Below are 14,707 nucleotides of genomic sequence, written 5' to 3'. Positions count from 1 at the left end.
TGTGAAGCAAAATTTATCTGCAATAAAATTGAACAAAAGCAATTAAGGGTACATTGTCGCATGAGCAATGAACATTTTAAAACTAATCTACTCAAATACAGAGTGTGTAAAATCAGATTGGGGATAAAACTTCATCAAGGGTTAAAGTTTCACTAATTATTAAAGTTCAGTTATTGAAATTTCGATTGTCCCTGTTTGCATTTCTTTCATTCTGTGAAACAACACTATCGGTTTCTTCCATCAGATCTAAGTTGCATTTTAAACCCACAAACGGCTCATTAATTATTCCCTTGTCCCCAGTGCCAGAGCTCAGAGGGTTATTGTTCATCCCTGGGATGCAAGCTACCTCAGACCCGGGCCAAACCTCCCCGTGCACTGAGCACAGGCTCAGGAAAACCCCGGGGGAGAGGATATCCCGATCACTGGCCCTTCCAGCAACACTGAACAAGCGCCTGGTCTGAAACTTTCCCGAGTAATAACTTGTAACTGAAGCATCGAACAGTCAGGATGGCCGAGCGGTCTAAGGTGCTGCGTTCAGGTCGCAGTCTCCTCGGGAGGCGTGGGTTAAAATCCCACTCCTGACATTCAGTGTTTTTAATTGCAAACTCATTTGTTTTGACACCACTCTGAAGTGCTTTGGGACATCCATCTAACATAATAAAATTACTCCACTTCAATTACAAACGATGATATCAAAGTTACTTCCCAAACCGGGAAACGATCCCGGGTGGCTGTAGCGAAAGGAATGGTTTTGTGAAGCATTGAAAGGTGCCCGATAAATATCCCGCACTGCTAATTTAAACTCACGGTTATAATTTGTTTCAGTGCAAAAGAAGGCAGGCTCGAAGGGCCAAATGGCTGACTCCTGCTCCTGGTTCTTGTGTTCTTATGCAGAGAACAGAACAGATGATTAAATTATCAGCTCTCCCTCAGTTCGCATTTCTTTCATTGTGCAAAAGAAGAAAATGGATTCATTAATGATGTTTTCCTGTGAAAGCAACATTCTTCGAAACCCCAGAGAGAATTGGCATATTCTACACAATCTCTCATCATAGGACAGCCCTCTCATCCCAGGAATCAATCTGTTGAACCTCTGTTGCACCACCTCCAAGGCAAGTGTGTCCTTCCTCAGATAAGTACTATGGGCGAATATCCTGTTTTTCTGCTGATTCTACCTCCTCCTCCTTTGATAGTCCTTCTCTGTACATTCTGTATTCTGCTTGGTTCTCTACTGAAATATGAGCCTGCAGTTTATCACAAGCTTCCGTTTTTGTGTTTTAGTTGATCTTCATTCATCCACCGAGCTGTAGCTAGCTATCATGCTATTTCTGCACCCTGCATCAGAACGTGTCTAGTCGTTACCCGATCTATCTCCTTTTTGAATGTATCCCAATGTGCATTTACTGTTTTACTGAGAAATCTTTGGTTTCAATCTACCTAGGCCGGATCCCTTTCAACTCAAAAAATTAGTCCTCCTAAGTTGGGTATTTTCACACATGATTATACCTTCTCCTTTTCCATAACTACTCTAAACCTAATGATATTGTGATCACTGTTTCCTCAATGCTCCTCCACAGAAACATGCTCTACTTAATCCATTTCCGAGATCCAGAACTGCTTTCTTCCCCATCGTGCTGGAAACATACTGATGGAGAAAGTTCGAATACAGATTTCAGGAAATCCTCCCCTGCATTTTCACTTTGCATGGTTATTTTCCCAGTTTACGTTGAAGTCCCACATTATCACGACAGATCTTGAATCTTTCTGCATTTTACCTAAATTTACACCTCTTTATCCTTCCCACTATTAGGTGGCTGATAAAATAATCGCTCATCTAACTTTCTACAGGCACATTCATTTAAAAAAGAATGTCGGATGGGAATAGGGCCACAAATCGATGAACAATATTAAATCACATGAAGCGATGGAAAAATTACATAAAATATGAAATAATTACTTTGCCTCTATATTTACCAGGGATACAGGGCAGAAGGACATGACGGTGGAATAATGTATGGGAAATTATATAACTGCAATAAGTAAAGAGGAGAAATATTAAATGAACGAACCAAATGAAAGGAGGATTGAACCCCTGGTCTGGATGGATTACATCCATACACTTTAAAATAATTCAGCGAAGAGATAGCAGGAGCACTATGACAAATATTTAATGATTAGTTTGAAAAATGTGTAGTGTCAGAGGAATGGCGGATAGCTAACGTAATACTTATATTTGAGATGGAAGATAGAACATGTCCGGGGAACTATAGACCAGTCAGTGGAACTTCGGTGGTAGGAAAATAATGGAATCCCTACTAAAGTAGAGAATAGAAGAATATCTATAAACCAAAAATATAATTATGTATAATCAGCGTGGATTCAAAAGCAAAAGTCTTGCTTGACCAACTTCTTTGATTTCATTGAAGAAGTAACAGGGAGAGTAGACCAGGGTAATGTGGTCGATATAATATACTTAAATTTCCAAAAAGTCTTTGATGAGGTACCACATATTAGGATAATGAATAAGGTCAGAGCTTGCGGTGTTAGGGGACAAGTCGTGGAATGTATAGCGAGCTGACCCCAAGACAGAAAGCAGAAGTATAGGACTGTTATTCTGAGTGCAGAAGATGTAAAGTGGGCTCCCATGAGGATCAGTGTGGGACCAATGCTGTTCACAATTTAAATTGTCCATTTAGACTTTGGAATCAAAAAAAAAATTTCTACACTTTCAGATGAGGCCAAATTGGGGTGGGGCTGATTGACATTATTGAGGAGGACTGCAACAAACTACAACAAGACATTAATAATCTTGTAGACTGGACATTGAATTGGCAATACTACGTGAGAATAAGAATCTAAGTGAGGTCAAGGAGCAAAGGGATCTCAGAGTAGAAATACAAATAAACAGTAAAGGTCGTGATGCGGGTTATACATCCATAAAAAGAAAATGGAGCACCAAGGGTTAATTCAAGTCGGATAGTGTTGAAAAGTAGTGAAGTTCTGTTGAACTGGTATCAAACTTTCTTTGGACCACACTTGCAGTACACTGTACAATTCTCATCGCCGTGTTATAAGAACATAACAACATAAGAACATAAGAATTTGGAACAGGAGTAGGCCATCTAGCCCCTCGAGCCTGCTCCGCCATTCAATAAGATCATGGCTGATCTGGTCGTGGACTCAGCTCCACTTACCCGAACTCTCCCCGTAACCCTTAATTCCCTTATTGGTTAAGAATCTATCTATCTTTGACTTGAAAACATTCAATGAGCTAGCCTCAACTGCTTCCTTGGGCAGAGAATTCCACAGATTCACAACCCTCTGGGAGAATAAATTCTTTCTCAACGGTTTTAAATTGGCTCCTCCTTATTTTGAGGCCGTGCCCCCTAGTTCTAGTCTCCCCCACCAATGGAAACAACCTCTCTGCCTCTATCTTGTCTATCCCTTTCATGATTTTAAATGTTTCTATAAGATATCCCCTCATCCTTCTGAACCCCAAGGAGTAAAGACCCAGTCTACTCAATCTATCAGCATAAGGTAACCCCCTCATTTCTGGAATCAGCCTAGTGAATCGTCTTTGTACCCCTTCCAAAGCTAGTGTATCCCTCCTTAAGTAAGGTGACCAAAACTGCACGCAGTGCTCCAGGTGCGGCCTTCCTAATACCTTATACAGTTGCAGGAAGACCTCCCTGCTTTTGTACTCCATCCCTCTCGCAATGAAGGCCAACATTCCATTCGCCTTCCTGATTACCTGCTGCACCTGTAAACTAACCTTTTGGAATTCATGCACAAGAACCCACAGGTCCCTCTGCACCACAGCATGTTGTAATTTCTCCCCATTCAAATAATATTCCCTTTTTCTGTTTTTTTTTCCCCAAGGTGGATGACCTCACACTTTCCGACATTGTATTCCATCTGCCAAATCTTAGCCCATTCGCTTCACCTATCCAAATCTCCTTGCAGCCTCTCTGAGTCCTCTACACAACCCGTTTTCCCACTAATCTTAGTGTCATCTGCAAATTTTGTTGCACTACACTCTGTCCCCTCTTCTTGGTCATCTATGTATATTGTAAACAGTTGTGGTCCCAGCAATGATCCCTGTGGCACACCACTAACCACTGATTTCCAACCGGAAAAGGACCCATTTATCCTGACTCTCTGCTTTCTGTTCGCCAGCCAATTCTCTATCCATGCTAATACATTTCCTCTGACTCCGCGTACCTTTATCTTCTGCAGTAACCTTTTTTGTGGCACGTTATCGAATGCCTTTTGGAAATCTAAATACACCACATCCATCGGTACACCTCTATCCACCATGCTCGTTGTATCCTCAAATAATTCCAGTAATTACATGGCCACTATGGTCAGATATTCGACCCCAGTCAATGAACGACACTCAATACAGTTGTACAATGACAGATAGTCCCAGTAATACAGATTCAGTCCGGTCAGATATTGCAGTCTGCCCAGTGCCTCTCAGCTCTCACAACTCCATTGTGACAGCGATTCCCAGTAAGAAAGAGAGCTTTTAGTGCCGAGGGCAGGTGCAAGTATACAAAGTGTTCCAACAACAGCAATAACTTCATCATTTGCATGTCTGCAGAGTACAGAGTTACGGTTTCTGTTAAAGGAACGGCATAAATGAGCAGTGGGAATTTGGCTAATGTGGACTTACGATTTTTTGAAATTACGTCACTGCCCCTATCATTTAATGGTCATCACTACATTGTCAGATACAGAACAAGGCCAAATATGGATAACACACAGAGTTACACAACGTCAATGACTATAATCACTGACCAGGAAGAGCAGTGACTGCAAGGATCACGTAGAATATTTTATCAATGATGGAAAATGTCGTAGGCATTGTCATGTATTCAACCAGCATTGTAATCCATGTATAAACTGACCTAATTTGTACACCGTGAGAACACTGACCACTAGGTGGCAGACACTCCTAACCTGGACCTTCAGGTATAAAAGGGGAAACTCCACCCACCTTCATCACTTGAGTGCTATGGAATAAAGTACAGGTCACAGACTGACCTTCTCTCAAGCATAGTCCTTGTGTGCATTTATACTGTGAAGTAAGGACCTATCAATGGCGACAGGAAACTGGGATTTAAACCACGCGAGCATGGCCACTAGCAGAACAGACGAGAGGTACTGTGTTAAGGAATGGTTGGGACAGACATTCAACATTGTTAAAGCAGCACACAGTTCTCCAGGCAGACAAGGGCAGTCAGGCATGCCCCAACATGTAGTCGAACCCAGAGGGGGAGTTCGACAGAGACAATGGCAAGCTAAACAGTGATTCACGCCATTGCAAGGGACAATACGCCCAGTAATGGGGCCATCAACACCTGTTAATGGTGCACTCAAGAACAATAACAGGGGCAGTCAGTGACGATCGACTGGCAAGGGACCTTTTGTTTCAAACCGTAACTCATGCTGGAGGCGTGGAGGCATACATTCAGCCGGAGTTTGCAGAGATGAGCAAAATGCCTGCAGAAATTGCAGAAATGGACACTGGGGGAAATCGCTGGAAGCTGAAGTTCAGCGAGTTCATGTGGAGCACGTATACAGTTCATACACCAGGACGCCACCAATATTGATGAAAGTGCTCCTCAATGGCATCCCAGTATCAATGGAGTTAGACACGAGTGCCAGCCAGTCCCTGATGGGTATCAAACAGTTCAAAAAGTTGTGGGCATCCAAGGCCAGGAGGCCAAAATTATCGCCGATTGACGCACAGCTACGGACTTACACCAAGGAGATCATTCCGGTGCAAGGCAGCGCCACGGTAGTCGTGACCCACAAAGATTCAGAGAACAGGTTGCCACTCTGGATTGTCCCATGGGACGGTCCCGCACTACTGGGGAGGAGTTGGCTTGCTGTCATGAACTGGAAATGGGGCGATGTCAATGCAATTTCCTCTGTGGAGCGAGTATCATGCTCACAGGTCCTGGACAAATTTGACTCATTATTTCAACCCGGCATTGGCACTTTCATGGGGGCCAAGGTAATGATTCACATAAACCCGGACGCCAGGCCAGTACAACACAAGGCCAGAGCGGCGCCGCACGTGATGCGGGAAAAGATAGAAGGCGAATTGGACCGCCTCCTGAGGGAAGGCATCATCTCGCCAGTCGAATTCAGTGACTGGGCGAGCCCGATTGTGCCAGTGCTCAAGGCGGATGGGTCAGTCAGGATATGTGGCGATTACAAGGCCACCATCAATCGGGTGTCACTCCAAGACCAGTACCCACTACCGAGAGCGGAGGACCTCTTTGCGACGCTATCCGGTGGCAAACTTTTTTCGAAATTGGACCTGACCTCAGCTTACCTGACCCAGGAGCTGGCGAGTGAGTCGAAGAAGCTGACCACCAGCACGACACACTAGGGGTTGTTTGAGTACAACAGATGTCCGTTCGGGATTCGCTCGGTCGCCGCGCTCTTCCAACGAAATATGGAAAACCTCCTCAAGTCGATTCCAGGGACGGTGGTTTTTCAGGACGATATCCTCATTACGGGTTACGATACTGAAGAACACCTCCACAACCTGGAGGAGGTGCTACGCAGACTGGACCGGGTAGGTCTGCACCTGAAAACTGCGAAGTGCGTCTTCCTAGCTCCAGAGGTAGAATTCCTGGGGATGAGGGTAGCAGCAGACGAGATCAGCCCAACTGCATCCAAGATGGAAGCGATCCAGAGAGCATCCAGACCCCGTAACACGACGGAACTGCGTTCGTTCCTGGGGCTCCTGAATTATTTTGGCAACTTTCTTCCCAAATTGAGCACGCTGCTGGAGCCGCTGCACGTGCTCCTATGCAAAGGTCGTGAATGGGTCTGGGGGGACAGCCAGGAAAGGGCTTTTAATAGAGCACGCAATTTGTTATGTTCCAACAATCTGTTAACGCTATATGACCCATGTAAGAAACTTGCGTTAACGTGCGATCTGTCGTTCTATGCTGTCGGGTGTGTGTTGCAGCATGTCAAAGCCAAGGGTCAGTTACAGCCGGTAGCTTATGCCTCCAGAAGTCTGTCCCAGGCATAAAGGGGCTACGGGATGGTAGAAAAGGAGGCGCTCGCATGTGTATATGTAGTAAAGAAAATGCACCAGTACCTGTTTGGCAGGAAATTTGAGCTGGAGACAGATCACAAACCCCTAACGTCCCTTTTGGCCAAAAACAGGGCCATAAATGCAAACGCATCGGCCCGCATACAGAGGTGGGCACTCACGTTAGCTGCCTATGACTACGCAATTCGGCACACACCTGGCACTGAAAACTGCGCCGATGCACTCAGCAGGCTCCCACTAGCCACCACTGAGGGGGCTACCCAGCATGGTGCTGAGATGGTCATGGCTGTTGAAGCTTTCGGAAGCGAAGGCTCACCAGTGACAGCATGTCAGATTAAAGTCTGGACAAATAGAGACCCGCTATTGTCTCTAGTCAAGAAATGTGTCCTGAATGGGGACTGGGCAGCCACGTACAGGGCATGCCCTGAGGAATTTAAACCATTTCACAGGGGCAGGGATGAACTCTCGATTCAAGCCGATTGCCTACTGTGGGGAAACCGCGTAGTCATGCCCCAGATGGGCAGAGAGGTGTTCATCAGAGAACTCCACAATGGGCACCCGGGCATTGTCACGATGAAGGCAATTGCCAGGTCACACGTTTGGTGGCCAGGGATAGACGCAGATCTGGAACTTTGTGTTCGCAGGTGCAACACATGTGCCCAGCTGGGCCATGCGCCCAGGGAAGCCCCCCTTAGCCCCTGGCCAAGCCTTGGTCACGCATTCATGTGGACTACGCAGGTCCTTTCATGGGGAAAATGTTTTTGGTTGTAGTAGACGCCTACTCCAAATGGATCGAGTGTGACATTTTAAATTCAAAGCACATCCTCTGCCACGGTAGAAAGTCTACGGGCAATGTTCGCCGCCCACAGTCTAGCGGACATCTTGGTCAGTGACAATGGCCCGTGCTTCACAAGCACTGAATTCCAGGACTTCATGGCAGGCAATGAAATTAACCATGTTAGAACGGCACCGTTCAAGCCAGCCTCAAACAGCCAGGCAGAAAGAGCAGTGCAGATAATCAAACAGGGGATGCTCAGATTCCAAGGGGTTTCCCTACAAACCTGCTTGTCACGCCTCCTGTTGGCCTATAGATCCCGACCACACTCGCTCACAGGGGTTCCACCCGCAGAGCTACTAATGAAAAGGACGCTCAAAACCCGATTATCCCTTATACACCCCACCATGAAAGAAATTGTCGAGAGCAGGTGCCAGACACAATATTACTACCATGACAGGAATGCGAGGGCATGATGTATTGATGTAAATGACCCTGTTTTTGTCCTCAACTACGCTGCAGGGCCCAAATGGCTCGCAGGCACTGTGGTTGCCAAAGAGGGACATAAGTTTCTGGTAGTTAAACTTACCAATGGACAAATCTGCCGCAAACATGTGGATCAAACAAAAAGGAGGTTCAGCAACCCCATAGAAGAAGCAGAGGAAGAGAACGATATAGAGTTCACTCCACCACAGGTGACCGAACACCGGAACCAAAGGTAGGAGAACCCAGTCACTGTGGGCAGTCCGGACAGACCTGAGCACTGCAAACAGCAGACGCTCAGGCCAGCGCCCAAAAACTGGAGCCCCAACTCAGGCGCTCTACAAGGGAGCGTAAATCACGAGAGAGACTCAACCTGTGATCCCAATAAGACTTTGGGGTAGGAGGTGATGTCATGTATTCAACCAGCATAGTAACCCATGTATAAACTGACCGAAGTTGTACACCGTGAGAACACTGACCACTAGGTGGGAGATACTCCTAACTTGGACCTTCAGGTATAAAAGGGGAAGCTCCACCCACCTTCATCACTTGAGTGCGAAGGAATAAAGGACAGGTCACAGACTGACCTTCACTCAAGCATGGGCCTCATGTTTATTTATACTCTGTAGTAAGGACGTATCAGGCATTTTCTGTGTAAAGCGATGCTGTCTCATCATGCTTCAGGCAATCTCTCTGAATTAAACTCTGAAATATTCCTGGAGCCTTTCAATTATATCCTGTGGGCTCCCCACTGGGACAGTCAAGATGCAACAGAGTTGAAATTAGTTTCAGTTGTTTGAACAAGCACATTACGGCCGCTGATTTGAGTCCCTCATGACATAGAATATGTTTAAATGCAAAATTCCGAAATTGAAGCTAAACGTCCCAAAACTGGAAAATGTTGATCAGACTTATTATATAATGTAATTGGAAATGATGCTTTCTCTCCAATGGCCGTGTTCCTTCAAACACAATCAGACACATTGTATTGATTGTATATTGTTCTGATGAATGTTTTGCACTCTTCTGTGTTAATTCAGTGATTACTTTCCAAATGTTAGCTGAGTCTCTCGGGTCTGCTCTACTTCACTGTGGTATGCGGCTACCTACTATAACTCTGGATATGTAATTCTCGATTAAAGTGCAGTGCTCATTTTACTGTCGAACACTCATTTGTTCTAACTTAGAGACAGCAATGAGTAAGGATCCATTTTTCCACAGCACCTCAAACAAATACAGCATGTCAAATCAATTAATGAAACACCTCGAACTAATAAAATAAGGTGCAATTTTCCCTCATAGTATAAATCTTAAATGTACGGTTTCATTCTGGGTAATCTGCGATATACGCCTTCAAAGGCAATGGGAAAACATCGCCAGGGTGCAAAATAATTTGTTCTGGGCTCTGCATGTTTGTAATGTAGACAAATTTGCTGCTGATACAAAGATATGGTGGGAAAGCAAGTTGTGAGGAGGACGCAAACAATCTGCAAAGCGATATAGATAGGGTCAGTGAGTGAGCAAAAAATTGGCACCTGCAGTATAATGTGGGAAATATGAGGTTATCCACTTTGGTCGGTCAAACAAAAAAATCTAATAATTACTTAAATGGGGAGAGGTTACAAAATGCTGTGGAGCAGAGGGATCTGGGAGTCCTTTTACAGAAGAACATAAGAAATAGGAGCAGGAGTAGGCCATACGGCCCCTCGCGCCTGCTCCGCCATTCAATAAGATCATGGCTTATCCGATCATGGACTCAGCTCCATTTCACTGCCCGCTCCCCATAACCCCTTATCCCCATATCATTTAAAAAGCTGTCAATTTCTCTCTTAAATTTATTCTATGTCCCAGCTTCCACAGCTCACTGAGGCAGGGAATTCCACAGTTTTACAACCCTCTGAGAGAAGAAATTTCTCCTCATCTCAGTTTTAAATGGGTGGCCCCTTATTCTAAGATCATGCCCTCTAGTTCTAGTCTCCCCATCAGTGGAAACATCCTCTCTGCATCCACCTTCTCAAGCCCCCTCATAATCTTACACGTTTCGATAAGATCACCTCTCATTCTTCTGAATTCCAATGAGTAGAGGCCCAACCGACTCAACCTTTCCTTATAAGTCAACCCCCTCATCTCCAGAATCAAACTAGTGAACCTTCTCTGAACTGCCTCCAAAGCAAGTATAGCCTTTCGTAAATATGGAAAACAAAACTGCATGCAGTATTCCAGGTGTGGCCTCACCAATACGTTATACAGCTGTCGCAGGACTTCCCTGCTTTTATACTCCATCCCCTTTGCAATAAAGGCCAAGATACCATTGGCCTTCCTGATCACAAAAAGTTAGCATGCAGATACAGCAAGTAATTAGGAAGGCAAATGGAAAGTTGGCCTTTATTTCAAGGGGGATGGAATATAAAAGTACGGAAGTCCTGCAACAACTGTACAGAGCACAGGTGAAACCACACCTGGAGTACTGCGTACAGTTTTGCTCTCCTCATTTCAGGAGGGATAAACTTACATTGGGGGCATTTCACAGAAGGTTCACAAGGTTGTCTTATGAAGAATGGTTGAACAGGTTGGGATCTACCTATTGGAGATTAGCAGAGTGTGAGATGATATCTTTGAAAGGTGTAAGATTCTGAGGGGGCTAGACAGGGTAGATACAGAGAGGATGTTTCCCCTCGTGGGGGAATCTAGAACGAGGGGACATAGTTTCAGAATAAGGGGTTGCCCATTTAAAATGGGGATGAGGAGGAATTTCTTCCCTCAGAGGGGCGTGAATCTTTATATTTCTACCCCTGAGATCTGTGAAGGCTCGGTCATTGAATATATTTAAGGTGGAGGTAGACAGATTTTTGAACGATATGGGAGTCAAGGGTTAGGCGGAGATGGCAGGGAAGTGGGCTGAGGCCAAGATCAGATCAGCCATGATCTCAGTGAATAGTGGAACATTCTCGAGGGGCTAAATGGTCTCCTCCTGTTCCTATGTCCCTCTGTGTAAGGTCTGGGAAACACACGGTGGTGATCTTTGGAAACTTCAACTAAATGGTGTTGTTTTAAAGGGGATGCAGAAACAGAGTGACCGAGAGATTTACACACAGCAATATTTGAAGGTGGGTAGACAAGTTGATAAGGTTATTAAAAAAGAATACAGGACCCTTGGCTTTATAACGTGAAATAGCTTACACTGGTGAGGAACTTACACCAAACCTTTATCAATCCCTGCTTAGGCCTCAGTTGGATCCTGTTTACAGTTCTGGGCACCACAATTTAGGAAGGATATCGAGGATTTGGAGAGAACATAAGAAATATATAAGAAACATTTTCTGTTGTTATTGAAAACACAAACACAGGTATTCATTGAAATCCAATCCGTAGGTGGCCACACACAGATTGAAGAGAGCCAGGGAGACCGACAGAATCGGGAAACATCGGGAAATGGACAAGAGATATTGACAAGGACTAAAACCGCTTTGAGACCAGACAATTGCGGGAACCCCTGTGGTTAATGAAAGGGCTTTGGATGGTTGGTTTCCTGACACACTTGTAATGTGGGGAAAGATGTGCCCAAATCACCCCCACATGGACCTCAACTCTTTCAGAAGCAAGAGAGTGTGTAACCTGGGTCTATAACATAAAGTAATGGGGTCCTTAACGATTAAAGCCCATTATTAATTCTCTCACATACTTCAATTATGTTTATGAAATGAATTGATGGAAACTTCAATAACTGAACTTTACTGAGTTAAGGAACTTTAATCACTGATGAAGTTTTATCCCCTATCTGATTTTACACACACTGTATTTTAGGAGAGTGAGTTAAAATGCCCATCGCTCATGATACAAGGAACCTGGGGCTACTTTTAAAAAATGTATTCCACAGAAAAATATTCTCCAAAACAATGTTTCGGTCCGTGCTCAAATCGAGGATATTTCACATGTGTGGCGAACGTGATAACCGTTACACGACGGAAATCTCTGCTTACACCTCGAAAAAAAGCATCGTGCAGCGCTGCCTCACTTCCCAGCAGCAGATCAAAGCCGCAAACAAACCCATCGATTATTCCCACTTTCCCACCTCCACAGATACTGCCCGACCTGCTGAGTGTTTCCAGCATTTTCTGGGGTTGATGTGCGTCGCTTTCAATCTTTGAAATTTCACCAAGCAAAGAAACGGTCAATCGAACTGACCGTGTAAGCACTTTCTTCGCGTTTATTCACAGGAATATCTGCAGTCGGGAGCAGAAAAGGAATTAAAACCGAATACCGTCTTCCGGACAATCAGAATACTTCGTCACAGACAAGGCACCGGAAGGCTGGAAGGTAGATCACACTGGTTGTGGGAGAGCTGGTTGGCGGTGACATGGAAGTGTCTGCAGTGTGCGGCACCAGACTGCTTCCATACTTCCACACTGAATGTCCACCCTTTATTTGGGAAAAGTACAACTGAGAGTGGACAAGTTCCATCCCGGTAGGAGCAATCTGAAGGTTTAACTGACTGACACCCTGATTTTGGATGTCGTGCAGTGTGCACTTGCGTCAGTCTCTGTGACGCAATGGTTTAGCGCGTTGGGCTATTAACCTAAAAGTTGGTGGTTCAAGCCCACCCAGAAGCGAAGTTTTTAACTGTGTTTTCCCTGAGGATTCGGTGCTGCACGGATCCAGTTTGTCATTGCGCGTTTTGACTGCACAAACATATTCCGCAAACAGTACCAGCTGTGCTGTTATCCAGTGAGTTCCCACTCCAATACTTTTATGAGCATTCAGTTCAAGTGTAGAGTTTGAGTGTATACAGAACTGTACAGTGATATCAGAAAATTTTACAAGGTTGTGGGACATTGTGTTTTGTTAATATTGAACCACGAATATGAATCAATCCATTTTTTCCAATATTTAATTGAGCAAGTTTTCTAAATGTTTCCACCCAATTTTGAATCAGGAACTTTTCGCGTGTTCGGCAAATGTGACAACCACTACTCTACGGAAACACTGCATTTGAAGTAATGTTAGGAACATAACCAGAGCTTTAACCTACACAGCTGGACTATACTTCAGGAGCTGGTTTTACGAGAATAGAAAGAGGGTGCTATATTTAGGAAGGCTGTGAGTGTGGTAGGAATTGATCCAGTGTTTCCCAGACTTTACACATAGGAACAGGAGCTGGCTATTTAGCAGCGAGTGGTTAGGATCTGGAATGTACTGGAGGCAGACTCAATCTTATCTTTCAAACAGGAGTTGGATAAGTGTCTGAAGGAAAAACAATTGCAGGCCTCAGGGGAAAGAGCGGGGGAGTGGGACTCGCTGAGAGTCGGCACGGGCTCGACGGGCCGAATGGCCTTCCGTGCTGTAACCATTCCATGATTCTATAAGTTAGTGGCACATTTCATAGTGTGGGTGGAAGCAGAACATTGCAAAGGGACATGGATTGAGTCGGCAAAACAAGAAGCATCTGATTCAGGAGATTCCGGTGAAGCGGAAATTCGGGAGTTTAATGAATTTGAAAGGAACATTTTTGTTTTGTGCAGTTTTGGTCAGAGAAATGTTTGTGAAAGGAATTTTTTGCACAGAGGAATGCAGCATTTAAGCTTTTGCCTTAACACTTCTTTCTGGGTGTCGGGGTCACATTTCTTTTCGATGTCATTCTTCCAGAATTGATATTTCCTTTGCTGTTTCACAATAACCAGACCCTTGCTCTAAAGTCAGTTGCACTGTTTCCCCAGTCTCCTGTTGATGTTACCAGCAATGAACATTTTGAATCAGATCCCTAAAGCACAGTGTGTAAAAGGGGACATGTTTTAACAATTAACGTGGGGCTCGCACCCCTGAATCCAAGATTAAGATTCTCATGCTCGACCGATTGACCGAGCCGGGCTTCTGCCAAATGCACCATTTTGTCGCTGATTGCAGCCAGGCGCCTGTTGGCTCCGCCCCTGATGTTTAAACTTGCTGTCGAGGAACTGACAGGATCCTCTTGAATTGCGGACCAGGCTCGAGGGGCCGAAAGGCCTACTCCGGCTTCGAATCCTTACATGTTTATGATCTTATAACCTTTCACAGGAGAACAAACTCGCCCCTGAGCATGCATGAGGAGACAGCTCCAGAAAATATTCCCACCCGGTGAGCTTTCGCTTGTAAGTGTAAAGTCCTGGCCCTGCAGTACAGACTCAGACGAGGCACATGCTGAAGTCAAGGTCACTCTGGACCTGCACCTTTATTTCACAGCTCTCAAGTGCCACACTTGCCTGAGACCTGCCTTTATATACCTGTGTGGAACAGCTATGCAGTGTCTCCTGCAAGTGCACCTCTGGTGGTAACGTATGCTTGTGGTTACAGGTCATATCTAGTTACAGTCATGTATAGCATGGTAAGATACA

At 44.9% G+C, this 14,707-nt stretch overlaps 1 non-coding gene across 1 annotated transcript; it reads left to right on the top strand.

The window, feature by feature from the left end:
- Positions 1-501: 501 nt before the first annotated feature.
- Positions 502-584, top strand: trnal-cag (transfer RNA leucine (anticodon CAG)). The gene has a single exon. It is a non-coding gene; the product is annotated as a tRNA-Leu (tRNA).
- The last annotated feature ends 14,123 nt before the right edge of the window (positions 585-14,707 follow it).

The sequence above is a fragment of the Pristiophorus japonicus genome, unplaced genomic scaffold (assembly GCF_044704955.1).
Source record: "Pristiophorus japonicus isolate sPriJap1 unplaced genomic scaffold, sPriJap1.hap1 HAP1_SCAFFOLD_112, whole genome shotgun sequence".
Lineage (NCBI taxonomy): Eukaryota > Metazoa > Chordata > Chondrichthyes > Pristiophoridae > Pristiophorus > Pristiophorus japonicus.
This window is presented reverse-complemented; position numbering and strand designations above follow the sequence as displayed.